The sequence below is a fragment of the Triturus cristatus genome, chromosome 7 (assembly GCF_964204655.1).
Source record: "Triturus cristatus chromosome 7, aTriCri1.1, whole genome shotgun sequence".
NCBI lineage: Eukaryota > Metazoa > Chordata > Amphibia > Caudata > Salamandridae > Triturus > Triturus cristatus.
In genome coordinates, this window is record NC_140590.1 from 1,176,728,416 (window position 1) to 1,176,755,640 (window position 27,225).

The 27,225-nt window shown below is 43.3% G+C and overlaps 1 long non-coding RNA gene across 2 annotated transcripts in view; it reads left to right on the forward strand.

Moving 5' to 3' along the window:
* Positions 1 to 25,636, forward strand: part of LOC146811376 (uncharacterized) — a 316,012-nt gene extending 290,376 nt beyond the window's left edge. Inside the window, exons 3-6 of one of the 2 annotated variants that reach the window (XR_014966718.1) lie at positions 10,007 to 10,038; positions 24,281 to 24,355; positions 24,723 to 24,793; positions 25,498 to 25,636. This is a non-coding gene — a long non-coding RNA (uncharacterized LOC146811376). The remainder of the gene's footprint in view (positions 1 to 10,006; positions 10,039 to 24,280; positions 24,356 to 24,722; positions 24,794 to 25,497) is intronic. The other variant, XR_014966719.1, reaches the window with a different exon arrangement.
* The last annotated feature ends 1,589 nt before the right edge of the window (positions 25,637 to 27,225 follow it).

The window sequence follows — 27,225 nt, forward strand, 5'->3', positions numbered from 1 at the left end:
TGATGGTCCTTCTGATGTTGACTGGGAGCCACCTGAAGATCAAGCTGATCATAAGTAGGGTGTGGAAGTAGGTAGGTGAGACTGTGTTACCTGTTTATTCATAGAAAGCTTGCTGGCCAAAATGATGCTGAGGTTGCGGACGTGGTCTGTGGGGGAGGGTGATGAGCCGAGTTCAGCAGGCCATGGTGCATCATTCCATGGCAAGGTGTTGTTTCCAAAGATGAGGAATTCCATCCTGTCCGTGTTGAGCTTGAGACAGTTATCTTTCATCCAGTCGACAACGTTCATCAAACATCTGTGGAAGTTGGCTCTGGTGGTGGAGGGGTCATCTGACATCAAGAGAATTAGCTGGGTGTCGTCGGTTTAGAAGATGATTTTGGGTCCGTGAATCTGACTGTATTGACCAGGGGGGTCATGTACGTGTTGAAAATGGGGGCTGAAGGATGATCCTGGGGGGACACAGTAGATTATCTTCTTGGGTCTCGAGGCAAATGGTGGAAGATATATTCTCTGGGTTCTTCTGATGGGGTATGAGGTAATCCATTTGAGGGCAACCCCCTGGATTCCGAAGTGGTGGAGTCTGTTGATCAAGATGCTATGGGAGACGGTGACGAAGGCGACTGACAGATCCAGGAGAATAAGGGCAGCTGTTTCGCCACAGTTCAATAGTGCCCTGATGTCATTGGTGGCTGCGATCAGGGATGCCTCGGTGCTGTGGTTGGCTCAGATTGAGAGGGGCTAGGAGGTTGTTGTGTTCCAGGTGTTCGGTGAGTTGCTGATTGATTGCCTTCTCGAGAACCCTTGCTGGAAAGGGGAGCAGGGAGATGGGCCGGTAGCTCTTCGGTTCTGCTGGGTCGGCAAATGGTTTCTTCAGGAGGGGCCTAATTTCAGTGTGTTTCAGTCCTCAGGGAAGGAGGCCGAGGTGATGGAGGTGTTCGGGATTTTCGTGAGCTCGTCCCCAATCGTCGTGCTCCTGAGGTTGAAGATGTGGTGGGCACAGAGGTCGTGGGTGCTCCAGAGTGCACAGAGTTCATGATGGAGATTGTGGATTGGGTTGCGAGAGGGTTCCAATGGGTGAGCAGGTGTTCAATGTTTGTGTTCAGGGGTGTGAACAGGCCAATGCTGTCGGTAGGGGTTGGGGTTATTTGAAGTTTTCATAGATGACTAAGGTCTTGTTAAAGTACACATGGGTATCACACATTTCTTGGGAGGGGGTGATGTCATTCTCGGCGGCTGCGGTGTTAAAGAACTCCTTCACATTAGCAAAGAGCTCCTTGCTGTTGTTTGTGCTGGCTTCTATGTGGTCGGTCTGCTAAGGCATTCTTCTTTGTTTCTTTCAGGAGGTGGCGATAATGGTTGAATGCTTGCTGTCTTGAGGGTGGTATGGTCTCCTGTCTCTTTGCTGGTGTACCACTTCTTTTCTAGTTGCCGGCAGTTGCATTTGGTGGATTTCAGCTCCTCGGTGAGCCAGCTGGCTCTTCTGGCAGGTCCTTTGGATTTGGCTGGCTTGGCAGGGACGATTGTGTCAGCGCATTTTGTGATGCACTGGGAGAAGTTCTTCACAGCCAGTTCTGGGTTAGATGTTGTGCCTGGGAGGTGGGGGTTGAGACTGTTGTTCCACTGGTCTTCTGATATCTTTTTCCAGTTTCTGAGCGTGGAGCTGGGGGGCATGGTGCAAGTGTTGGTAGGCCCTGAGATGGTGAAGTGGACTCTGTAGTGGTCGGTCCAGGTAAGCTAAGAGATGTAGCTGTAGTTGACTCTGCCAGTGGAGATGAAAATGGGGTCAAGCTTGTGTCCTGCAGTGTGGGTAGGCTCTGTGACAAGTTGCTTGAGGCCGATGTCACTCATGCTTTACAGGAGGTCGGTTGTGTTGATGTCACTGGAGTCGTCGAGGTGGAATTTAAGATCCCCTGGAAAGATGTAGTGCTCGGAGTCACTGGCGATTGAGGTGATGAGGTCAGGGAACGTGTTGCAGAAGCTGGAAAGTGGACCTGGTGATCTGTAGGTGAGAGCCTCTGATGGTGCTTTTTCAGTCTGTGTGTAGCTGGAAGTTGAGACAATCCATTATCAGGGTCGAGTGGTCTGAGGAGGTCGTGCAGCGGATGGCAATTTCACCTTCGTGTTTGTTGGTTCGGTCCCGGTGTGTTATCTTGTAGCCTTTGGAGGTGGTGATGTCCAGCACACAGGTGGGGTTCAGCCAGGTCTCTGTCATGAAAACGACATCAGGGTGAGGGATGGTATTGTGTACCAGAGGTCGGTGGCGTGTTTGCCAAGTGATCGTATGTGGAGTACAATGCACTGGAGTTATGCTGTTGCAGTCTCAGGCAGCAGGGTGGGTACAGTCGTGTTTGCAATGACTGGTGTTGTTGGTTGGTTCGGTGTTTCAGGTGAAGCGACCCTGCTGGCAGGAGAATGGTCCTCTGGTGGTGCGTGGAGATAAACAGCAGCAGTTGTTGTTGCACCCGGGATCCAGGGCTCGGAGGTCTGCATCAATGGAACTTAGAGCAGAGACTTATCTAACCACCGTGCAAGTGAGGGTTATGGGAAACTTGTTTGCCAAAGGTGAATTTCTTTCTTTTCAGACATACAGAGAGAGAGAGGCAGATGTTTCCCTCTGGCTATTCTATATTATTACCAACTACAGTCAGAGGCGAAAGCCACTGTCCAGAGCTTTCCATATCCCTCAAAGAAGCTTATACAACTCGCCATATATATACAGCAGGCTGAAACAGGGAAAACCATTTCCTTACTATACTCAAAAATCAAGGTGGGCAGACCTCTTTCCGCGCTCCCCGTTTGTCAAGAATGAGGGAAGGAGCTTGGATCTCCATTACTGGATTAAGAATGGACATACTGCTGTGCACAAGTAAAACAGGTCCCATTTTAACTATCAACATATGTTACGTCACTTTAGATCCCTGAACCGTTATTATTACACCTGAGGCGTGTGGCAAAATTCACCCATAATACAAATGTCGCCTGCAAGAAATGTGGACAGGTGAATGTGAATTTAATGCATCTGGCATGGTCCTGTCCTAAACCAGTTGCTATTGGACACAGGTATTTGTACTGTTGCCCTTCATGACTAACATCCCGATGGCACCAGACCCGCAACTGGCACTCCACAGAGCTACGGTTGATATGCCTACTGTGGCTAATTTTTTCAGCCTGGCCCTGTTGCTTGTCAAGAGGTAAGTGGCCATGTTCTGGATGAGTGGCTCCACCCCAAAAGTTGATAATTGGGTCTGAGACATGACCTACTGCAGAGACCAAATGGACATTTACGCAGAGGGACTTCAGCCCAAACCGAGAGTCGATAATTCTGGGGGCTGCTGCAGTCTATCCTACGGGCACAAGACTCATCAACATAACAGGGCAGAGTCCCACACCATGCTTACGGTACAGTAGCAATGTAATTATATCCATGCTAACATTACATCACTGTTGTGAGGTGCTGAGCATATCTGTGACTACATACTGAACAGTATTTTACATCATTGTCCATTTTGTTGCCACAACCATTGTTGTAACCCCTTAATCATTCAAAACATTTATTTAATTTTAAAAAAGTACATTGATGTTAGGGACCCCGGATTCAACTATTTCCCTGCTGAGGCCTATAAATGTTCTGAACAGTCTTCTGAAAGACAGGCAGGCTTAGAGAGCAATACTTGATGAGCTCTGAAAAATTGTAGCTGAAATATTCATGCTGGAAATCATCACCGATAGGTAGGGTGAGGTATTACTTTCGGAATATCACTGGCCATTATAGGAAATCATCAGGAGGTCACCCTCACATACAATGAAAAATGACAAAAGTCAAAAACGGCCTGTCAAAAAGCGACAGAGTGGTAGCTCTTCTCTGGACTGGCACATATAGAAAAGAACTTACATCCGCGCGCCTGCGTGGCACCTATATAGGTGACTGTGACGTCATCACAGACGTTAACGATGCCGACGTCACGTGGAGCCGAATGAAGCCACCGACGGCACGTGCAAGGGATATTGCTCGAGCAAATTTTTCCAGATCCAGTCTAACGCCTGGGAATTTCAAAGGTAAGGAATCTACAGCTAGAAGTCTTTATCAGATTGTAACTGTACAGGTCCCTCCTACCACCACCATTTCTGATTTTTTCTTGCAGAGCTGGCCATGACTCAGAGTTACAGCCTCCTTCCTCAGTCACCTTCTATGCCAATTAGAACTCAACCACTAGTGAGGGGCAGTGGAAGAGGAGCAGGATGGTCTTTATAGGCTAGGAAACTACTGGTGGATGCTTTGTGGGATGGCTCCTTTAATATGAGTAGGCTGTCCGGAATTCGGTTTAAACCGACTCTACCCGACAGTACCCTACCGGATGAAAATCAGCTGACCCGATTTAAGCCGAGTGTCACTGATTTTCATCCTTGTTGCACCTTTTGACCACTTGATGGAGCCAAAGCAGTACAAATGGTGGTGCATGGCGCGGAGGTGTCAGCGGAAAACAGTGTTTCTGGGCCGGTCCGGCACGCAGGATGCCGAGGTGTGAATGGCCCAAGAGCCAGAGCAACACCTGGCCCCTTGCCTGGCTCGGGTGGGGGGGGGGAGGGGGGAGGAGCTGTTGTGGTCTGCTGTCTGTCCTACTGCGGCCGCACCCGAGTACTTCACAGGTCTTTAAAAAAGACCATTTACTTAACAAGGCTTTGTTGTTGTTAACAAAGGGTGGGCGAGGGAAGTGGGTACGGGGGTGGGCACCGGGGAAAGAGACGACTCGCTCAATTATTTGCCTCAATAATAGTCAGCAAAGTGTTGTTTTTCTATGTCCTGTGCAAGCTGATTTGTAAAACATAAACCTGGGTGGCGAAAAAAAAAAGTGATAGTTTCTACAATGTTATTTTGCCTGTACATGTTGGAAGGATTATCTGCTGAACTATTCAGCAATGGCCAGACCTGTGGATTTAAGCCTCCCCCACCCCCATTGCATTTATACGAAACATTTGCAAGCCAAAGTAAATGCAAACACCTCCCTTTAGCTCGGAAGCCTTGCATCAGTCATCGCCCTGCCTGCATTTCGCTGGTGAGCCAGCCTGAAATTTTCTGCATTTGGCAAGTTTAACACTTCCCGGCAGGGGGCTATTAAGAGGAAGCATTCGCGCATAACTGTCAGAGGCAGGAACAAATGCGCGCCCCTGTCGATGTGTGGCACCGCTAACCTACCCGACCTCCCCTCCCTTTCACGCACTCCCACCCATTTAGGCTAAACTGCAGCAGTGCTGGGGGTCACGGAGAGCACCGAGGTGTCTTAAAGCAGATCCAGAATATATTTTTGTGAGGGCAAATTTGTCTCTGACCTGAAAAACATTGGGATTCCGAAGGAAAATGCTTATTAACAGATGTGGCTGCTTTGAGGCTGATGTCACTTCGAGGACTGCTTTGAACTTAACAAGCACCGATTTGTGGAGCAGACTAGTTAATGAAAGTAAATTACATTTTCTACCAACGTTTTCTCTCCTCCTTTCCGTCTTGGGACCGTGGGGCCGAGGACTTAAAAATAAAGAGGGTTTGCTTTCTGATTGAACAGAAATGGTCACATCTGGATTCAAACGAACAGTGCTCCTGCAACTCTAGGTGTGAGTGTTTAAACTTAACTAACATTTTAAGGGATTTTAATTGTTATCGATAGGAATGCAAACTGCCACACTGGCAAGAAAGAAAGCTCAGTTAAACACTCCCACGTAGGTTCCGGAGGTAGCCTACAGTCCACAGCAGCAACCACCACATGGCAGATTCCACCCTTCACCCTTCTGAAGTCGATAAAATGAGCACTGTTGAGTTGGGCCGATGTAATTACATTGGTTACTTTCCGGTTCTAAAAAAATGGCTAATTACACAAACAAACACCACGTAAATTGCAATGTGTTGTTTTTTTAACATTGAAGTAGTTTTATTTGTGTACAGTTATAAATTATTTTGTTTTTTCTTTCTGAGATTCACAAATTAATGTGTTCTTGATAGATTAGTGTTGGGAGCAAATGAGGTAGGCAGCGGGATTTTATAGATATGTTGCGTTACATCAAATTTGACTTTGGCTCAAAAGAAACAGCTCCATGTATAACACTCAGCGTATATCGGCAGCCAGAAAACGACTGGGCAAGCAACAAGAACATGGGTTTTAAAACAAGCATTGGCATAGCCAATAGGTCTCGCCTTTGGGACTTTATAAGTGTTTAGCCATGCAACAGTTAATGTTGTTGCACCAAGGATATTGTGCTGCATAACTAAATACTTATAAGGTCCCAAAGGCGAGACCTATTGGCATGGTGCACCTAACAGTACCTTATTGCATTTCAGCACTTGCTACACAATCCTGTTGGAGAGCAGTCAATAGAGCAAAAGCTACCATCACTGTCGGACAAAAAAAAAAAAATCAATTGCAATAACAAAGCCCCAAATTCTTATTTTTTTTTTTTTGCTGGAGGAAGTCTTTCTCTTAACCCCATTTTTTGACTTGCATATGCTCCTTCGGCCACACTGCAATATCATAGCATTTAAAAAAATTCTATACGTATATTTATTGACAAACGCTGAGTGACCAATTCACGCTTTCATTTAAAACAAGCATTTGCAATGAAATAGGTCTCGCATTTACGAGAGTTTGAGCTATTGACATTGCAAATAACAATGCCTTTTATTTATTTTTTCGTTTTTAAAACCTAAATAAAAGGATTTGTCATTTACAATGCCAATAGCTTAAACTCAAATAAATGCGAAACCTATTGCATTGCAAATGCTTGTTAAATCTGAGCTGCAGAATCAAAGGACAATGGAAAGTATTTCATGACTGTATTAACTTCTGAAATGGAGAGCAGTATACAATTTCTGGAAATGGAAAAAGCAATAATAAAAGCGAAGCGTTCCATAAAAACCGGTAAAACACTGTTTCAGTTGTTTTTTATGGCGCGAAAATGAGTAACCACTGAAAAGCACTGTTTTTTGGAGGTATGGAAATCACTGAAAAAACACCACCAGAATTTACCAAAAATAGAAACTGAAGACAGGAAAGCCTAAATATGAGGTATAACACACCCACATTGCCAGTACGGATAACTGCTCCCATATCAGTACAATCATTTATTTGTTTGTTCATTTATGGTTAGTATGACAAGTTCAACAACATATCTCGTTCAATGGGTGCCCCACTGCTTACCTAACTTGTTGTTTCAGTTGCTTGCCAAGTAATCTTTAAACCAAATACGTGTCAACCATTGTCTGATGGTGTATGAACAATGTCTTAGAAACCTTATCTGGGTGATGTCTCCCATCCTAGTCATAAATATTCATATTGAAACTTTTATCAATCTAAAATTAAATTGCACTTTTTTTTTTGGACAATTACCTGCCTTCCCCATCCAAGTTTAAGTCACTTTGTCCCTGTTCGTAGATTGCTATTTATATGATGCTAAGCTAGTTTAGCAGAGGAAAAAGTACATTCTTTGAAGAAGTTGAAAGACTAAGAAATCTTGTACACGGAGTATGGTGGAGGAGACTTTTATATGACCCCTGTGGATAGTTGGAGGGAGCTGGGAGACTCCTTACTGCTGAAAGAGATGCTACATGAAAAGATGGATCTTTAGGTCTTTTCACCATGTAGTTTAGGGGTGCATAGCTGGTGAACAGCTGCTTCTCCATTGTTGCAAGTCTTTCAGTGGTCTAGCTTTTGTGGTTTATTGCCCTCCAGAGATGTCAAGGTTTGAAATTCCTATCCCCGGACCCCCAAGACACACTGTTTGGAGTCAAGGCCAACAAGTTTTCATGTTTACTTTATCCGTGGGACAATTAGACCCAAACATTTTTGCTACCAGTTTACAGTACAGATCTGAAAAAAGAAATGTTTGCCACTAGAGCAAGTTGAACTTCTATATATATGATTCATTAATGCAAATCTTTACTCCTAGTCAGCCTGTAAGAAAATGAATTGACCTGTGAGCTCAGATTGCATACCTGACTAGTGCCAGTACTGTAACATGTAAACTGTCATACAACTTTAGATACAGTTTCTCTGAGGCTCTTTTAGAAATACTAGTTTGACACATGCCAATATTTTTTTTTAATGAAGGAAGAATCAGTGTAAAATCATTTAGAGCAACATGAAAATAAGTTAAGGGAACACATTTTGAAACAAGCATTGGCATAGCCAATAGGTCTCGCCTTTGGGACCTTATAAGTGTTTAGCCATGCAACAGTTGCATAACTAAATACTTATAAGGTCCCAAAAGCGAGACCTAATGGCTATGCAAAGCGGCCATGCAGCCGCGAAAGTGATCGCGATCACGATCAAACATCAAAGCGGCCGCAAAAGTGAAAGTAATCGCGGTAAAGCGCGGCGCCCGTGCACATGCACTGTAGCTCTAGGCTGGCCTGGTAGCACTTTTTGGAGCCCTCTCAATAAGTCTCGCCAGACCAGCGCATGCGCTGGGTCAGGCGAGACCTAAAAAGACACAAAAGTGTGCCCACAGATATAGATCCTTGCATTTGTGTAGATTTGCAAGTTTCAGGAATTCAAAAATGTTTACTAAAGCATGCCTGGAAATATTTTACTCCTAACAAATGATGGTCAATTCAGTTTTCGCATGGGAAAATACACATGGATGCAGGTTTGGATCCCTGCAAGTCCACTTAGCCTTTCATCCATCCTTCCAAGGTCGTTTAAAGGAATCCTATTGAGTTGGGTATAAAATATTGGTTATTCAACACCGAGACCCTAAGGGGAACATGTGCCTTACAAATATATTATTTTTTACACCCGTTGTTTTCCCCACCCTGGAAAAAATTCAACTCCTGTCTTTGTCAGATGTAAACTTCCAATGTTTTCTACTGCATGAAGAGATTAGAGAGGGATTGATGAACATAATATTTGCATTGGCTGGTATTCACAGCCTCACAGTGTATTCCAACCCGGGAGCTACCGCTTTCCACTATCTTCCAGCCTTAATTCTGTAGCTTTGCAGAAGAGTGGAAAAAATCAGAGCTTTGCTAGAACCCAAACCCACTACAATAGGAACATAAACAGAGCTCTGATATAATGAGAATGCTAGCATAATTTCTCAATTTACTGCATGGCACCAAAAGAGAAGCAGATTTTTTTTTTTTTTTTAAACAGAACAAGTACCTGTCCGACGCATCATGTTCCCTGGGAAAATATTTTAGAGAATTCCATAACCATGGATTTACAGAGTTTGCACCAGGTAGGATGGGGCGTGATCGTCACCGCTCTGTCACTGATGAAACTAGACTTAAAGGCGATGGTGTAGACTCTGAAAATAGCTAATAGATGCACCACAGATGGAGAAATATATTTCTTAAATCCTTTGTTGAGGCTTGCGGTTGCATGGAAAAGGCTATCCTGTGAAATTAAGGTAGGAGCTACGCTTTTTAAACATTTGGTGCCCTCCGTGTAGATGGAAAAAACAATTCTTTTTACCCAACTATAGGAATTTCTGCAGAGGTTTTGTTTAGTAGTTCTCTGCAAAATAAAAACCTCAACTATTAAGCAAATTCAATATAGTAAAATAGAAATAAAGAACTGTGGAGATGTGTTTTAGTCGTATAAAATTAAAAATAATTAATAGGAACAGATCTTATTTGCTCTATCAATATGGTAGGTGGAAGCCTTTACATCAAAGTGCCCTCTAACGTTTGGTTTTTTCAACAACAGAAGGCAGTGCAGGAATATTCATTACAGGTATAAAAGACTGCAATACTCGCGTCTGACAACATCCCTCAGGGAAAACCAAAAGTAGCAAAATGTGCAAATTGCCACTACTCCCAGAAGATAATTCTCATACAGCCATTTTAAGACTCCAAAGGGCTGCAGTCCAAGAACACAGAAAAGAGTCAGCTCGGTTAATTATTCCACTCTGGAGTGAATATCTCCACAGCTGTCCTCTGGTCAGTTATATCTGTCTGTTAAAATCCAGTCTTGAGAATAATGCTGAACTTAAATCAACTTTTTTTGATTCTGTTTTTCAGGAAAGTTTTTCGGTCCTGCCATGTACGGAAGGGTAAGTTACTTTCCTGTAATCTTAGTTCTCTTCCAGGGGGAATCCTCATCAAAGATAAGCACTGAATATTCCTTCCTACGTGCAGGGACCCCAGAGCACATAATAAATATATATGTAAATTTTACGAATATGTACACAGTACTAAAAAAAAACATTTGTTATATATCTATGCAGCCTATTTTAAGGGCTCAAAACGTCCTATGTACATTGCATTTTTATTTAATAAATTACAAAACTCAAGCATTTCTATAAATCAGAAAAAAAACAAAGTTAAAATACAGCCTTTATTGAAGAGAAAACTGCATAGAAAATCAAGGCATTTTTAGCCAATAGGCTGCATTAAAATTATAACAGGTGAAAACTGGCATTGTATCTTTAAGACCTCCAGGACACCCTGTATCTCATCATGCTTCAGGGGGGACAGTTAGGTAAGTACTTTTTTACTGTGACTTGAAGAAGAGACCACCAGAATTTGTATGAACCGCTGCTTATTAGATTCGTCCGGAGAGGAGGGCGGGTTGCTTATGACTTGGATGGAGTCCCCGGGAAGAGAAGGATTACAAATAAGTAATGTATCCTTCTCATCCAGTGGATCCTCGTCAATTGTCATAAGCACTGAATAGAGTAGCAAGCCCATCCCACACCTCTGAGGATGAATCAAGAGGAGAAACAAGCAGCTGTAAAAATGTACTGAAATAGATTTTTCAAGGAGGCCTGCCCTACTTGGATGTCTTAGTGTCTGAATCGTGACAGTAGTGCCTTGGGAAAGTATGCACCGATCTCTAAGTAACCGACTTGCAGCTCTCGGAGATGGAAATGTTTTCAGTGATAAAATTAGCAAGGCATCCTGTTCGTCTAGAGAAACCTTTCAAATCATGAAAAAACTTTTAAAAATTCCAGAGCCACCTCTAACATTCAATTTCCCGGATAACCACTGCAACGAGTTAGCTTCGTTTTTTGACCAAAAGATTCAAAACATCCTCCTTCAGCTTCCCCCACTTCCTCCCAACGATCCGGCATCCACTCATTCAGAGCAGACTCAGAACTCACACATAGAACTTGATATGTTCCTTCCCATCTGTGAGGAAACCTTGCGGCCCATCTTCCAATCCCTTAAAAGCGGCTCCCCGCTTGATCCAGCACCTGTCAGACATCTTAAACAAGTCACCCCCACCATTCTGGCGCCCATGGTGAGTTTGATAAACGCATCCATTGAAAGCGGCTGTGTCCCACCAAGCTGGAAGAAAGCGATTGTCAAGGCCTTACTAAAAAAGCCTAATCTTGACCCGAATAATTTTGCCAACTTCAGACCTATTTCCCTGCTCCCATGCGTGAGTAAGATAGCTGAAAAGTTCATCAACAGTCAGCTATCAAATTTCCTGGAAAGCAACAAATTGCTAAAATTTACACAGACAGGATTCCGCCCCGGCCAGGGTACGGAAACAGCGATGGTGGCGGTTTTCGAAGAGGCGAGAAAAATCATCGACACAGGAGGATCAGTGGCAGTGATCCTTCTGGACCTCAGTGCGGCCTTCGACGCCGTCAACCACAGTATCCTGGCCCAGAGACTCCATGACCTTGGTATCTCTGGCTCGGCCCTGATGTGGCTAAAGTCATTTCTTGACAATCGATCTTTCCAGGTGGCGGAGGGTGATTTCCTCTCCAGGGAGACACCTATACACTGCGGAGTACCTCAGGGCTCATCGTTAAGCCCTACGCTCTTTAACGTGTATATGTCGCCATTAGAAGGTATTGTCGTCCCGTACGGTATTAAACTTCTGACCTACGCGGATGACACCCAGCTGGTTGTCTCCCTCAGCCGGCAGGATAACCCCGAAATAGATCTGCACTCCTGCCTGAGGGACATAGTCAGCTGGATGAACCTATCCCACCTAAAACTCAATGGCGGCAAAACGGAGATTATGGTGATAGGCAACCAATCCCATTTCCGGCCGGAGTCTCTATGGCCTCCATGCATGGGCGCACCTCCAATCCCCAAAGCTGAAATTAAAAGCTTGGGGATCTGGCTTGATCAAAACCTCACCCTAAGCACCCAGGCAAGAAAAACGGCTGGAATATGCCTTGGTCTCCTACGCACCACCCGTAAGATTCTTCCCTTGCTCCCATTTCAATCAAGGAAACTCCTCCTACAGGGTCTTATCCTTTCAAGATTGGATTATGGTAATGCTCTTTACCTCGGGGCTCCAAAAAAAGTGATTGCCAGGCTACAGGTGGTGCAAAACGCCGCTGCCCGGATTCTCACAAACACTAAGACCCGCTGCTCTGCCAAACCAGCATTTAGAGCCTTGCACTGGTTGCCCGTTGAGCAAAGGATACATTTTAAGGCTATGTGCCTAACCCACAAAATCGTCCAGGGAAAAGCGCCGTCCATATTAAAGGACCTTGTGGTTCCATACACCACTACCAGAATCCTCCGATCCTCGCACGCCCATCTGATTCAAATTCCCAAGATAAGGAAAGCTCGTTCAGGAGGTCGACGTTTTTCCTTTCATGCGTCCAAGCTTTGGAATTCCCTTCCGCTTGACCTCCGGGCCCAACACAATCTGCTTCCCTTTCGAAAGTCACTAAAGACATGGCTGTTCCCATAACCATCTGCTTCGCTATCGGTTGAACTCGCTGTCGCATCTTCTAGCGCTGGGACGCTCAAGGGCAGCCATGCGCTCTAGAAATCTCCTTACATTACATTACATTAAGTAGGGCTGCTGTTGACGCTTTGCCCCTTGTACAGTGGGATTTGGATTTGGCAGGCAACTGTTTGTTGACCAATTAATAGGTGAACAGAATACACAAAACTATCCATCTAGAAATGGACTCTTTAAAGGAGCATAATTAAACAGATGGTCAGATTGTCTTAAATAGGTAAAATGTCAAGATCTTAAGATTGTAAAACCCTTTCCGCAGGATCGAAAGGGTTTGCGAAGAATGTAGGAAGTGAAATTGTTTGGTTGATGTGGAAATCAGACACTACCTTGGGGAGAAAACTGGGATGAGTTCTCATCACCACATGGTTGTTATGGTACACTGTGTAAGGTTATTTGACAGAGACAGCCTGAATTTCACTGATTCTACGTAATGAAGTGATAGCTACCAGAAAAGCAGCTTTCCATGTAAGGTGCTGGAAGGATGCCTTATGGATCGGTTCAAAAGGGGGACCTATGAGTTTGGAAAGAACCACATTCAATTCCCTAGGAGGAGAGGTAGAACAGACAGGTGGGAACACCCTCTTCAAACCCTCCAAGAAATCTTTTACTATAGGGATTTGAAAAAAATTATCTTTGAGTGGGGGACTTTCTATGAGCCGTAATGGCTGCAAGATGTGCCTTAATTGATAAATTGTAGGCCAGTTTTAGCTAGGTGAAGAAGATAGGGTAATATAACCTCTTCCTGCCCCAGCATAGGTGGGAAATGATTTTGCACACACCACATGTAAAATCCTTTCCACTTGAACGCATAGGACCACCTAGTGGAAGGATGCTTGGATTCCCTAAGTTTGTCCATGCACTCCAGAGAAAGGCCTAAAGGTCCATACAGTAAGAATTCAGGAGCCATGCTGTCAAGATCAACAATGGAAGGTTGGGGTTGGAAATCCTCCTACCTAGCTTGTAGAGGAGATTCAGTCTGCATGGTAGCCTAGTGAGTGGCCGTTTGGACAGGTGGTGGTGATCTGGACACCACCACTGGCGAGGCCATTCTAGAGCAATCAATCATTTTGGCTCTTTCCCGATACAGTTTGTTGATGACCGTTGGTATTTGGGGAAAGGGAGGAAACGCATATAGAAATGTCCCGAACTAGTCTATGAAAAGAGCATTCCCCTGTGTCCCTGGTCGGTAAAACCTGGATGCGAAGGCAGGGCATTTTACATTGTTCTCATCTAAAACAGGTCTATCAGCAGATTCCCCCATTCTCTGAAAATGTTGCTTACAAAATCTTCATGAGGAATTCAGTCATGCTGTTCTGCGAAGGGACGGCTTAAAAAGTCTCCTTGCGTGCTTTGGATTCCTGGCAGGTAGATTGCGGAGATTGTTAGACCCCTTGCTAAGAGCCAGTGCCATATTGCTTGCACTTCTAGAGAGAGGTGGAGAGCAAGTCCCTCCTTGCTTGCACAAATAGTGCATTGTGGTCGCATTGTCCGTTTGGACTAGAAGCCAGTTGGTTTGAATGGCTGGGTAGAAAGACTTGAGGACATCTCCAGCATATTGATATATTGTTGCTCATTGGTCGACCACAGTCCCGGAGTTTGTGGGGTACCCATGTGAGCCACCCAGCCCTGGAGAGATGAGTCTGTTTTGAGCGTTTGAGTTGCAGTGCTCTGGTGGAAAGGGACCGCAATCAGCAGATTTTTGGCGACAAGGCCACCATGTAAGGGATGCTTTCGCAGCTTGAGATAGTGCAAGCCTGTTGTCCTAATTATCTGTGAATTACTTCCACTGATCTTTCAGATTATGTTGCAACGTCTCATTCTCAATCTGGCAAAGGGAACCAGAAAAATGCATGAAGCCATTGACCCTAGGAGAGACACCATCTGCATGACTGATGGATGTGGATTGTTCAGGATTTTGGTACACTTCTGAACGACTGGTGACAATCCCTCTTTCGAAGGACACACTTTAACAACTTTTATGTCCAGGGTGGCACCTAGGTAGTGTAGCCTTTTGGTTGGAGTCTGGATTGACTGGTCGATGTTGATGTGGAGACCCAGTGATCGTAGGGTATTGCCGCAGATTTTATAGTGTTCCTTCGCTTGCTCTGGAGAGGAGCTTTTTACCAGCGAGCCATTCAAGTATGGGTAGATTAATATTATTTAGGGTCGTAAGACTGCTGCTATTGTAAAAGTGTGGGGAGCCGACTTCAGGCCAAAGGGTAACACCTTATATTGGTAATGCCTGGTTGCCACTTTAAACTGCAGGAATTTCCGATGTTTCATCACTATTGGGATGTGGAAGTAGGCATCCAGCAGGTCTATGGAACACATCCAGCCCCCCTGATTAAGTTGAAGTATATTTTGTGGAGAGCCATGATTCACATTTTTTCAGTGCGGATATATTTGTTTAGTAGACGTAAGTCCAGAATGGGTCTGAATTCTGCAGATGGGCTTGTTTTTCTTTACAAGGAAATGCCAGGAGTATACACCTACTCCCCGCTGTGAGTGAGGTACCTCCTCTGCTGTCTTTGCGAAGGAGAGTGAAGACTTCGCTCTGCAGTAGTTTCAGCAGGTGGCAAGCAGCTTGTGAAGGTGGAACCGCCGGTGGTGGAAGCTGAAAACTTTAAGACCCATTTGTCGTTGGTGATGGTGCACCACTTGTTGAGATACTTGGAGATCCCCCCCCCACTGGAGTGGGGGAAGCGACAATTCATTATTTGCCCGGTGTTTTGGAGGAAGTTGGTTGTTGTCGAGTAGCTCCTCGGCCACGTGCTGAGCGATGGGGGTTGATACTGTGGTTTTGCCTATTGCTGTTGGTGCTGTGTAAACCAGTGAGGGATTTGAACCCCCTGATGGTATGGTCACTGGTCATAGGGCCTGTACCTGTGGCAAAACTCCTTTTGCTTCTCTACGCCCACGGCTTTGAGAGTATCTACCATGGTATTAATTTTAGCTATAAATACACAAAAAAGACCCCTGGGTCTCAATATTGAAAACGTGTGCTGGAATATCCCTTTTACAGGACAGTTTCCCTCACCCACCCGAAGGTGGCATGTTTCATCATAGGATAAACACCTCGCACTGTGAACCTGGTCGCACTGCAGGCTACAACCCCCTCTACAAGGGAGGAGCTCAGGGATGTTTTGTTTGTCAAGCAATAGAGGTATCCTAATACCTGTAGATGTGCAGGGTGTGGTAAGGGGAAGAAAGGAAAGAGTATGTGAGCTAAAACGGACTCTCAGGTATGCCAGACAAGCTTTATTAGGTCATCCTGAGGTCAGGATTAAAAAAGAAGCTATGACGGGGGTATTCAACCGGTCATAGAATAGTGAAGGTCGACATATTTCTGCCTCATACCCCCCGCAGAGGTGTGGCAGCTTTCATCAGGACCAAAGTGAAAAGACGTTTTTAGGGCGAATACCTCAAAATAAATCATAGATATACAAGCCAGTGGTTGGAGTGAGTCACTCAAGCGCAAAAAAACCCTGTTCAAGTGTACTGCCTGTATGGAGACAATGTGTTAAATTATAGCACATAGCTATAACGCACTCTGCAATTACAGATTTCACCAAAGTGTATCCATAACAACCTACGTTAGGGGACCCTTTAACGCCCCTTGTTGAAAAGTATTAATCAGTACTTAATCAGATTAGCTGTCAATATAGCTTACCTGTATCTTTGGGTAGCCAGGTGACACCTTAACCTCGGCACAAACACTTGAGGTGGCATCCAAGTCCTGTTTGAAATGTACAGGTGAGGTTTAGTGGTTAAGCCCTTTAGATACTGACTTGAAAAAAACACAGTGTAAGCACCCGACTAAAATCATAATAGTGAAAAACTAAAAGTCAATCTACACTAAGATCGACAATATAGATTAGAAAAACAATAAAACCAGGACTGTTATATTAATTGATACACTCCTTTTGGACAAAGAGGTGTGTACCATGTTTCACGGTTCCCTTCGTGTAGCATACATCTCTCCTCTTAATGAAAATCTATAGGTCAGTCTATACGAAGAGATCAGCTAAGTAGATTAGGAAAGCAAACAAGCATTACAAACTAATGCTGATGGAGAAAATGGTGTGTACAATGTATTGTGGTTCCTTTAGCGTAGCATATATCTAGTCGCTAGAGCAAATCTTTCTCGTCATGGTCAGGTAGAACAATCAAAATGCTCCTTTTAGTTTCTTTTTTCCTCTTCGTTTTTAACCCCTTTGTCTTGCCAATTATGAATGCCTAGGATGCAAGCATTAATTTAGCACACAGAAACTGAAGTAAGCATCTCGTTTGTTCTACTTGTTTTCTCCATCAGCATTACAGTTGCTGATCTATTCGTATAGACTGACCTTTAGCTTTTCATTAAGAGGAGTCAACCGATTAGATATAGGCCACACTAAGGGAAACATGAAACATGGTACACAACTCTTTCTCCACCAGGAGTGTATCAATTAATAGAACAGCCATTGTTTTATTGTTTTTCTAATCTACATTGCCAAGCTTTTAATGTAGATTGACTTTTGGTTTTTCACTATTATGATTTTAGTCAACTGCTTACACTGTGTTTTTTTCAAGTCATTATCTAAATGGTTTAACCACTAAACCCCACCTGTACTTTTCAAACAGGACTTGGATGCCACTTCGAGTGTTTGTGCCAAGGTTAAGGTGTCACCTGGCTACCCAAAGATACAGGTAAGCTATATTCACAGCTAATCTAATTAAGTACTGTTTAATACTTTCCAACAAGGGGCGTTAAAGGGTTCACTAACTTTGTTTGTTATGAATACACTTTGGTGAGATCAGTAGATGCAGAATGCGGTATAACTATGTGCTATATTTTAACACATGGTCTCTTTACAGGCAGTGAACAGACCAGGGGGGTTGCATGCTTGGTGACTATCACTCAAATCACTGGTTGTGTACATCTTTCATTTCTGGTTTTTTGGGGGTATTCCACCTAAAACAGCTTTTCACTTTGGTCCTGAAGAAAGCCACCACACCTCTGCTGAGGGTATGAGGTTGAAACATGTCGACCTTCACTGCTCTAGGACAGGTTGAATACCCTTTCATAGCTTCTTTTTTAATCCTGACCTCAGGATGCCCTAATAAAGCTTGCCTGGCATACCGGAGAGTCAGTTTTAGCTCACATACTCCCTTTCCTTTCTTTCCCTTACCACACCCTCCTTATCTACAGGTTTTAGGATACCTCTATTGCTTGACAAACAAAACATCCCTGAGCTCCACCCTCGTAGAGGGGGGGTTATAGCCCGCACTGCAACCAGGTTCGAAGTGCGAGAAGGTTACCCTTCGGGTGGTTTTAATTAAAAAAAATATATATTTCTTTTTTTGTCCTCATTCTGCCAATTCTCTTGCTGGTAGCGCTCTTTCCAAGTTGCCACAACATGGGGCAGAGCCTTTCCACCCAAGAAGCAATGATGTTACCTCATCCAACCCTTCACCAGAGTGCCCGCAGCAGAAGGGAACCAGGACCGACAGCAATTTTTGGCTTAATCATCGGACCTCCTGGAGCGTTGGCACCATTCAACCAGCAATGCCCAAACTTTCTCCCGGCTTCTAGCATCACAGGCCATGTCAAAAGGACTTGTGGAGATTATATTTTTAATACAGTCAGAAAAACAAGGAGGACTTCCAGACCTGCAAATCTCCAGTCTCCCCAGGAGGATCGCATAAAAGATAAATCTGGAAGTAACGGCATTAATTCGGGTTGAACCATCCTGATAGAGCCCAAAAAAACTAAGATTAGAACTTACCATAACTTGCTGGCCGGTTACATCAACCAGAAACTTACACAACTCAGCTTAGTAACCGGTGATCTTGGAGCATCTCATAAACATATGTATATCATCCGCCAGAGGGTGATTACATCTTGGGCATACGTACTGGATTCCTGTGAGCCTTGACAATTTAGCTGGAGACCAATAGACTATGTGTGGTAAGAAGATGGTTACGCTTAAGAAAAGTAGGTTTCACAACCGCTCTTAAGATCGCAAAAGAGCCAAGCCAAACCTCTAACATTTTCACCCGCTAATTCTTCTGCCCAAAGCTTTGAGATATCCATGGCCAGGTCATCGTCCACCTCTACAAGGGCCTGATACCACAGAGAGACTGCCTTTTTCAGAGGGCCTGTTCTCATTCCCTGGTCTAGCCAGGAGTCCTCTTCCTCCTCTACCCAAACCTGCCTTGCCCACCAGGAGGAGAGTGGGTAATATTTAAATCTAGTTAGTTTACCCCTGGTGCAATTACTCAGAACTTCCCAGCTAACCCAAAGATGAAGCAGTATTTAGGCCTCCCCCCACCCAACAAAGCAACCCTGCAGATATTAAAGGCTGACTAAGCTGGTCTCTCAAACACTCAGGGGTTCCCAGAGAATCCCAGATCGGAGCCCGAGAAGAATAATCAGGAACTCCTAGTTTTTTTTCGAAAAAACACCAAGGTTCTCAAGGCCCCCAGTAAGATCTTCAGCCTCACCTTTTTTAAAGTACTTTGGGTCTCCATATTTAAAGAAAAAATGGCTCATCCCTTCCCTCAGTACACTTAGCATTGACCCAAAAAGTAGTCCCAAGGGGGAACCGGTCAACTTTATTAACGTACAACAATTCTTAAATTGGAATGCATACCAATATGCCATAAGGTCGGGGAGAGCAGCCCCCCCCCCCCCCCTTCTCCAACCTCCTACTCCTCAGCTTTTTCCAAGATATCCTTGATCCCTTGGAGGACCAAATAAAGCTGCCAATCTTCCCTTGTAGTTTAGCTACCTCTCCTTTATCAACAGGTAAGGGTATAGAATTAAAAAGGAAAGTGATCTTAGGGAGGACAATCATTTTAATGAGGTTAACCCTACCATATATGTTTAGGGGTAAATTCGCCCACCTTACCAAGAGCCTCCAAATCTCTAAACTTGCTTTCTTCCAGTTAACCCTAGGAACATCATCCAACTTCTGCGTTATTATAATACCCAGATACCGCATTTGAGACTTCGCCCCCGGGCTTTGATTAGGCTGGTTCCACTCCATAATTTCTGTTTTCTCTCTATTTACCTTATATCCCGATACCTTCCCAAAAGATTCCGCCTTGGCCATTAAGTTAGGGATAGCAACCTTATACTTAACACCATTAATCCAGAGGTGATCTGCGTACAGGGCAGCCTTTGCCACCAGGCAAAAAAATTTAAACAGAAGAATGGTAGAATCCGCTCTGATCAACGAGGCAAACATTTCTGAATACAGATTAAGTAAAAGCTGGGACAAGGGACACCCCTGCCTAGTTCCTCGTGTAATACTGAACCAGTCTGATAACTCCCCATTAACCAACACTCTGGCCCTGGGCAGATGGTACAGATTTTGAACAGCTCTTACTATATTCTGCGGGAACCTTAAAGTCTTTAAAGCGTCCCACAAGTAGGACCAATGGACTTGGTCGAACCCCTTTGCAGTATCTACAGCTACTGCGGTTACAGGTCCATTCTGGGTATCCGCCAAATCAACAACCCCAAGCATTAAAAAGGTAAGCTCAATGAGCTGCCTTCCGGGGATGAAACCTCTTTGGTCCTGATGTATAACCCTTTTGATGACCTGGGCGACCCTAGAGGCCAATATCCCTGAGAAAAGCTTATACTTGGAATTTAAAAGAGATATTGGCCTATAAGAATCCACTACCAGAAAGCCTTTACTTGGTTTCAGGATTAAAGTGACGGGGGCCTCGGCCAAAGACAGCGGGACTTTTTCCCCTTGCAATAATATGGCATTAAATAGGCATTTCAACACTGGTACAATGATGTCAAGGAGTTTAAAACAAATCTCGACAGGGAGGCCATCAGGCCCAGCCGCCTTCCCCCCGGCCATCTTCCTGATGTGTACCCGGATCTCATCCTCCATGATCTCTGCCTCTAAGAGCCTCTTTTGGTCGGTATTTAAACTCGGAAGCTTAGTCTTCCCCAACCATGTCTCTATGCTCTCCTTCCCAGGTGAAATATCGTCACTGTATAGACTACAAATATATCTACGGGCCTCTGCACCTATTTCCGAATTAGTACCGAATAAAGCTCCAGATTCAGTATCCCTCACGTTTCAAATTAAATTTCTGGACTTATCAGTTTTTGCTTTCCAGGCTAGAAGCGAACTGTACCTCTCTCCATAAGAAAAATGCTGCAACTTGCTTACCCTCCACGATCAATTAATCTTTTGTCAAGTTGCCATTGATATTCCACCTGAAGGTGTTCTAGCTCTTTACTGAGAAAGGTAACTCTACAGGAACCTTCCACTGATGCCTTTTGGAGGTCACGTTCCTTACACTTAATCTCTTTAATGAGTTCCTCCTCTTGCCGCTTTGAGGCCTGCCTCTTTCCCACCATTATGGAACTTCCTATTGCCCTTAAAAAAAAGCTGTAAAGGCATCCCAAATGACTTGAATTTTAGCTGAGCCCATATTGGCTTGAAAAAAAGACCAAGGCCTCATTCCTTAAACTTGATATCACCCCCTCGTCTAGCAGAATGTCCTATCTAAGGTCTACCTTTTTGCACCAGATTTATAATGATACCTAAGGGTCAGGAAAACTGCCGAAAGGTCAGAAAGGATAGCGGGCAGATGCTTAATCTCATCGACCTCTGGTTATAGCTCCTGATCTCCCAAGAAATAGTCGATGCGGGAATGGTGGCCATATTTCTTGATGTAGAAAGTAAAGTCCCATGTCTCTCCCATCTTGCTCCGCCAAACATCTACCAAATTAAGCTCACGGATCATTGTCTTCACCATTGTTGAGGTTCTTGGAAGACTGGTCTATTTAACTTTAGAAGTTCTATCCAAATCCTTATTTTGTGCTATATTAAAATCTCCTCCAATTACTGGAGCAGTAGCCTGTAGAAGACTCAATTCGAGCTTAATTAAAGCATCTGGAGCATCATCATTCAGGCCATAATAATTAGCATAGACAAGTGGCATCCACTGTATTATCAAGTTGGCAGCCAACCATCTACCCGAAGAATCAGATTCATATATTACTAACTTTATACCTGAATTGTTTCCAATAATAACAGCCACCCCTCTTGAGTTGCCCCTCTGGTCCGAACAAACTACTTCCTGGACCCAGCCCAATTTATTAAAAGAAGACCTACACCCCTCCCGTTGCAAATGAGTCTCCTGGAGCAAAATAACACTCGCCTTGTGATCCTGAAGAAATTCAGAGAGCCAGGCCAACTTCTTCCTGGATCTCAAACCGTTCACATTCCAAGATATGAAATAAACCAGGTTTGACCTACTCATCTTCGAGTTTCAGCCCCCCTGCTCCCATGGTCCCCCTTTAACCTATCCTCATAATCGGCTAACCCCCCCGCCCCCACAGAAGATCAAAATGCCCACCAAAACTAGACATATACGGACATATGACAGAACAAGGACACATTTTTCTATTTCCCTCCATGCTCCCACCACCCAGTGCACCCCTCCACCCACCCACCTTGGGGAACCCCCTTTCCTATCCCTAGGCGATGTGTTCGCCTTTCGCAACCCCCGAGCAGGGAGAGGAAACCAAAAATATACTTGAAAGAAAAAAGAGAATAAGAAAAGAAAGCATGACAAAATATCCAAGTTATAAAGCTAAATTTAGGTGAATTCATCCCCATGGAACAGAAAAAGAAAGAAAACTTAGCTCTCCGAGCCTCAGCTAATCCGATCCATCCATCTGCGCCAAAAGGGTATCCACCTCTTCCCGATTTCTGATGTTGTGCATTTTGTTACGCCACATTATTTTCAGCATCGCAGGAAACTTCATCTGGACCTGGGCGCCCTTGCTACGTAGATCGTTCCTTCAGGTTTCGGTAAACTTTTATTTTTTTATTTTTTCAAATTTGCTGATTCTTCAACGAGTTACTTCAATCAACAATACAAAATCGGGCAATCATGAATGAGGATGTGAAGTCTCCCTTATACCAACATATTAAATCTGAGCACAGTGAAAATAAGTCATTTAAATTTCATGGTGTGCAGAAAATTGTATTAGGACCAAGAGGAGGAGACTTAGTGTTACGTCTGAGACAGCAAGAATCCAGATGGATTAGTAGATGTAGAGCGGTGCGTTTTGGTTTGAACATTGACTCTGAGTTGCACTATTTAGTCACATAGTTTTCACCTTTTAGAGTGTGTACAGACAATGTGATGTTGAACACTGGGACGAGTTCGGGCTTTATGTTACAGTGTCTTAGGCAACATTAATTAGACAAGATTTAAAGTCTGTATTCATATCGACTGGTATAATATTGCCAGAGTAAAACATTGGGTCATCAAGGGTTTGTGTTTAACGTGAGATGCCAATAGTAATTATTTCCAGTGTGATAGTTCAGTTGAAATATATATAAGTAATTCATGATAATAATGCAGTTAAGATATGTGTCAGATGTTATTTTTGAGAATTAGAAGCCTATGTGATATTAAAATCTGAATGGAATATTGTTGTCGGACATTTGTTATAATAGACGGTTTAGGAGCAGTCTTGGATCGTGTGGTGAGTGTTAGCTCCTTGAGATAATATGGTGTCAATACAAATTTGGAGGTCGCGAGTTCTAGACCGGCATAGTAATTGTGGCGCTACTGGGCAGTCGATATACAACGCGAGATGCTAATAGTAATTATTTCTAGTGTGCTTATTTCAGTTGCTATATACATTTTTTATAAAGTAATTAATGATAAAAATGTAGTTAAGATATGTGTTAGATCTCATTCATGAGAATTAGAAGCCTTTGTGATATCACAGGCTGAATGGAATATTGTCTTCGGGCATTTGTTATAATAGATTGTTTAAGAGCAGGCTTAGATCGTGTGGTGCGTGTTAGCTCCTTGAGATAATATGGTGTTAATACAAATTTGTAGGTCATGAGTTCTGGACTGGTATAGTAATTAGGGCGCTACTGGGCAGTCGATATAAATGTTTTAAATAATGGAGTACATAAGTTGAGTTTAGCTAATAGATTTAGCATGTTTTTGAGAATCAGATAAGTCGGACTAGTGGCGCAAATGGTAGGTGTGGAACACTTTGTTTTAGACATTGTGAAAATTCGTGAGTTCGAGACCGAGTTGGGGATAATTCCATCTTTGTGATTTTTGTTCAAGTAATGGAGATTTAACATTTTAGGTGTTTTTCAGTTTATATCATCATATATTAAAGGTTTTTTAATGTTGTAGAATGATATTAATGATGTAGTTTGTAAAAGGTATCTATTAGGCTGGTTCACGATGGCTGACCAGGATGGAAACAGTAGTATGGTAATCAGTGGGATAGTATTTCTAGAGTGTGATTGGCTCAAACTTCATTGCTTTAATGTGATTGGTCAGTAAATAGGGAGTAGCATCCAGACACGATTACCGTTTGGGATTTATCGGGCCCGCGGCATGAGAGAGGATCGCTGTGAAATAAGATTGATAGGTGAGTAAGATAATGGGAAGGTCGAATGCTAGTAGTTTTTGTTAAGGGGATATCTTGAACTCATAACAGTAAAATATAACATTATCTTTATTAAAAGTGGAGGGACTAATAGTCTTTCTTTGGTACTTTGTGCTTTTTTTTGTCGCAGAGTGAAAGATTTTGCACTTCGTGAAAGGAGGAGGACTGAAGGATTTCAGAAAAATAATAATTGATTATTTTCAAGGTATGTTTAGAACTCTTGACTGTCACTTAACAGATTCAGTATGTTTTTGAGAATAAAATGTTGATGGGATATTTCAACCGTGAACTGACTAGTGGATAAGTCTGATCAGTGGCGTAATTGGTAGGTGTGGAAAAATGGTCTTACACCTTGTGAAAATTTGGAAGTTTGGGTGTTCGAGACCGAGTTGGGGATAATTCAATTCCAGAGAAATAATAATGGATTATTTTTAAGATATGTTTTGAAATCTCGAATGACAGTAGTTGAGGTAATGGATGACTTTAGCTAAAAACAGTCTAGTTGAATAATATTTTTGGGTGGCAGTATTGTGATTAATTATTTGATTCTTGGATTTTGATTTTTTACACAGTGATTATCTTTTGAAGATAGTGAAAAGAGGAGTATTGAAGAAATGAGAAATAAGAATTGATGGAATTCAAGGTAGGTTTGAGCTTTCCCAGTGTTCATTTCCCGATTTTAGTAAATACTGCTAGGTACTAATTCAATGGGGACCTTTTGATTTCTTATTTTTTTTTTAGAGACTTAATAAGGAATTGGGTGTGAGACGTTTCTATATTAAAGATCAATTTAGGTTAGTGCGACCTTTGTTAATATAAAAGTAAGGAGTTCTTGAGTAGCCTTAATTGGAAACTATCTAGGATATTAATGTTTAAGACAGGTATTATTCCTCATCCATCACAGAGATTTGGAGGCACGCTGTTAATTAGGGACCAGTAGTATTTCATTTTCAGAACAAGAAGAGGGATCTTTATTATAAGAACATCATAATTATGTATGTATTTATGTAGACATAAGTTCATATATCAGGTTACACTGGTTTAATTAGTAACGTTAGGGAATGTGATTTTCTAATATGTAAGAAAAAGAAGAGAATTCTTCTCTCTAAAATACAAGGTGTGTGAAGTTTAACAATCATTACTATGGCTTATTGGAAACTGTTAATTTATTAAGTTTATAGAAGTCACTGTTGCCTTTTTCATTTGGTGAGGGGTGCTATATATCATTAGTATAGGAAGTGTCTATTAGAATCAGGTCATTTAAACTAAATGTTTGTTGTATCACATGGTTTTGGTATATTGTGAAAATCGGGTGTAAATTGTATGTTTATTTGTTTATTATTACAGCCCTGATGAAGTCCTAAAGGGAAGGACGAAACGCGTAGGCAGAAAGGCTGTTGATCTATAGAAAATGCAACTGTGATCTACAAATCTATTTTGTATTGTTGATTGAAGCAACTCGTTGAAGAATCAGCAAATTTGAAGGAAAAATAAAAAAAAAAAAATTATTTTTAAAAAGGTTACTGAAACCTGAATGAAAGATTTCATGGACTCTATTTTTTGATGTTCCTTCCTAACTGTACTCCTTTATTGATTGTGGTTTTGATGACAGTGAACCGCAGGAAGTTGAGCATCTAACATTTTTCAATTGGGTGGTACTGTATGTGTTATTTGCGCACATTGTGTTTCCTTACTGTCATTGTTCTCAGAGTCTTGCTACGTAGATCATTCATTTTTTAACCTAGGTCCCATTGCCTCTGCGCAGCTCTCTTACCAATATCAGAACGTATTTGATAGCTGAAGCCCCCAAATTTTAGGGAACGCTCCTTCAGGGCACGGCCAAAGCGCTCACTCCTTCACAGCGTGAGAGAAAATTTATCAAAATTTTCCTAGGCGGCTTCCTCGCAAGATTCAACCTAAAGGGGTGCCTATGAACTCTTTGAATCTCTCTATCCAATTAGATATCTGGAGTAGCCCCTCCCCCAGAAGCTTACATATAAAGCCTTTAAAATCTGGGAGGTAAAAACGCTTCTTTTAGCCGGCACCTCTTAGTTTTCACAGCCCCTTTGGACACCCTTTTTACAGGAGAGACTACTAGGGGTTCACGGAGTGTCAGGTCTTTTGCACTCCCACTTAATCCTTTTCTCTCCGGACCATACGTAAATGATATCTATTTCTTAAGTGGGGATTTTGTGGCTCCGTCACAGGATACAACTTACTTGTTTTCACATTCTCCTTAATAGCCAGTACAGGGACGCCTCCAGCAGACACTCCCCTTAACAGAACTCATACAGAAAGGTGGAACCTGGGGGGGGGGGGGGGGGGGGGGGGGGGGATCGTATTCCATCCACCCCGGTTGTACCTTAACTTCACTCAAATGCTGCAATATCTCTTCTTGCGCCTTCTGTGCAAGGTTGTGACTTCTACTCAAACTCCCCCATCCGATGGAACCTGCGGGTGTGCCGCTGCTATCTTTGCTCCGATGTCGGACCTCCAAAGACAGGCGTCTTGTGCTGGCTCTGCAAGCCAGCCCGGAACCCAGCTAACGTCACAGCCAAGCGGGCCCTCCGCAACAAGGCTGCCACTCAGCACCAATTTCCCTGAAGCCTGCCGGTGGAGATGTCTGTACCAGTACACATACGTGGATCGGAGGCCCGCCCACCCAACTAGGTAGGCTTGTTGCTACTAATAACATATCAAAAGAAAAAAGTGATCCTTGCTTTAATACTTCACTTCATAACTTCATGCTTTCCGTTTGGCAGATTTCCTCACTCCTTCGCTCAGGAGCTCCCGCGACCGGCGTCAGCCAGCCACCGTGTTCCCCATCACATGACCATGCCAAGGGCAACATTCGGGTGGGTAAGGGAAGGGATACTCCAGCACTCTTTTTCACTATTGAGACTCGTGGGCTTTTTCTGTGTATTTCTAGTTGTGAGAGAGGGGCGTCATGTCCAGCTAGTCTTTAAACCTCCTCAGGCCCTTCTTGTGTGTTGTATTCATTCTAGCTATCTCATCATCCGTATGCGACCCAAAAAACGAGGTACCTGTGAAGAACAAGTTACTTAACTTCGGTAA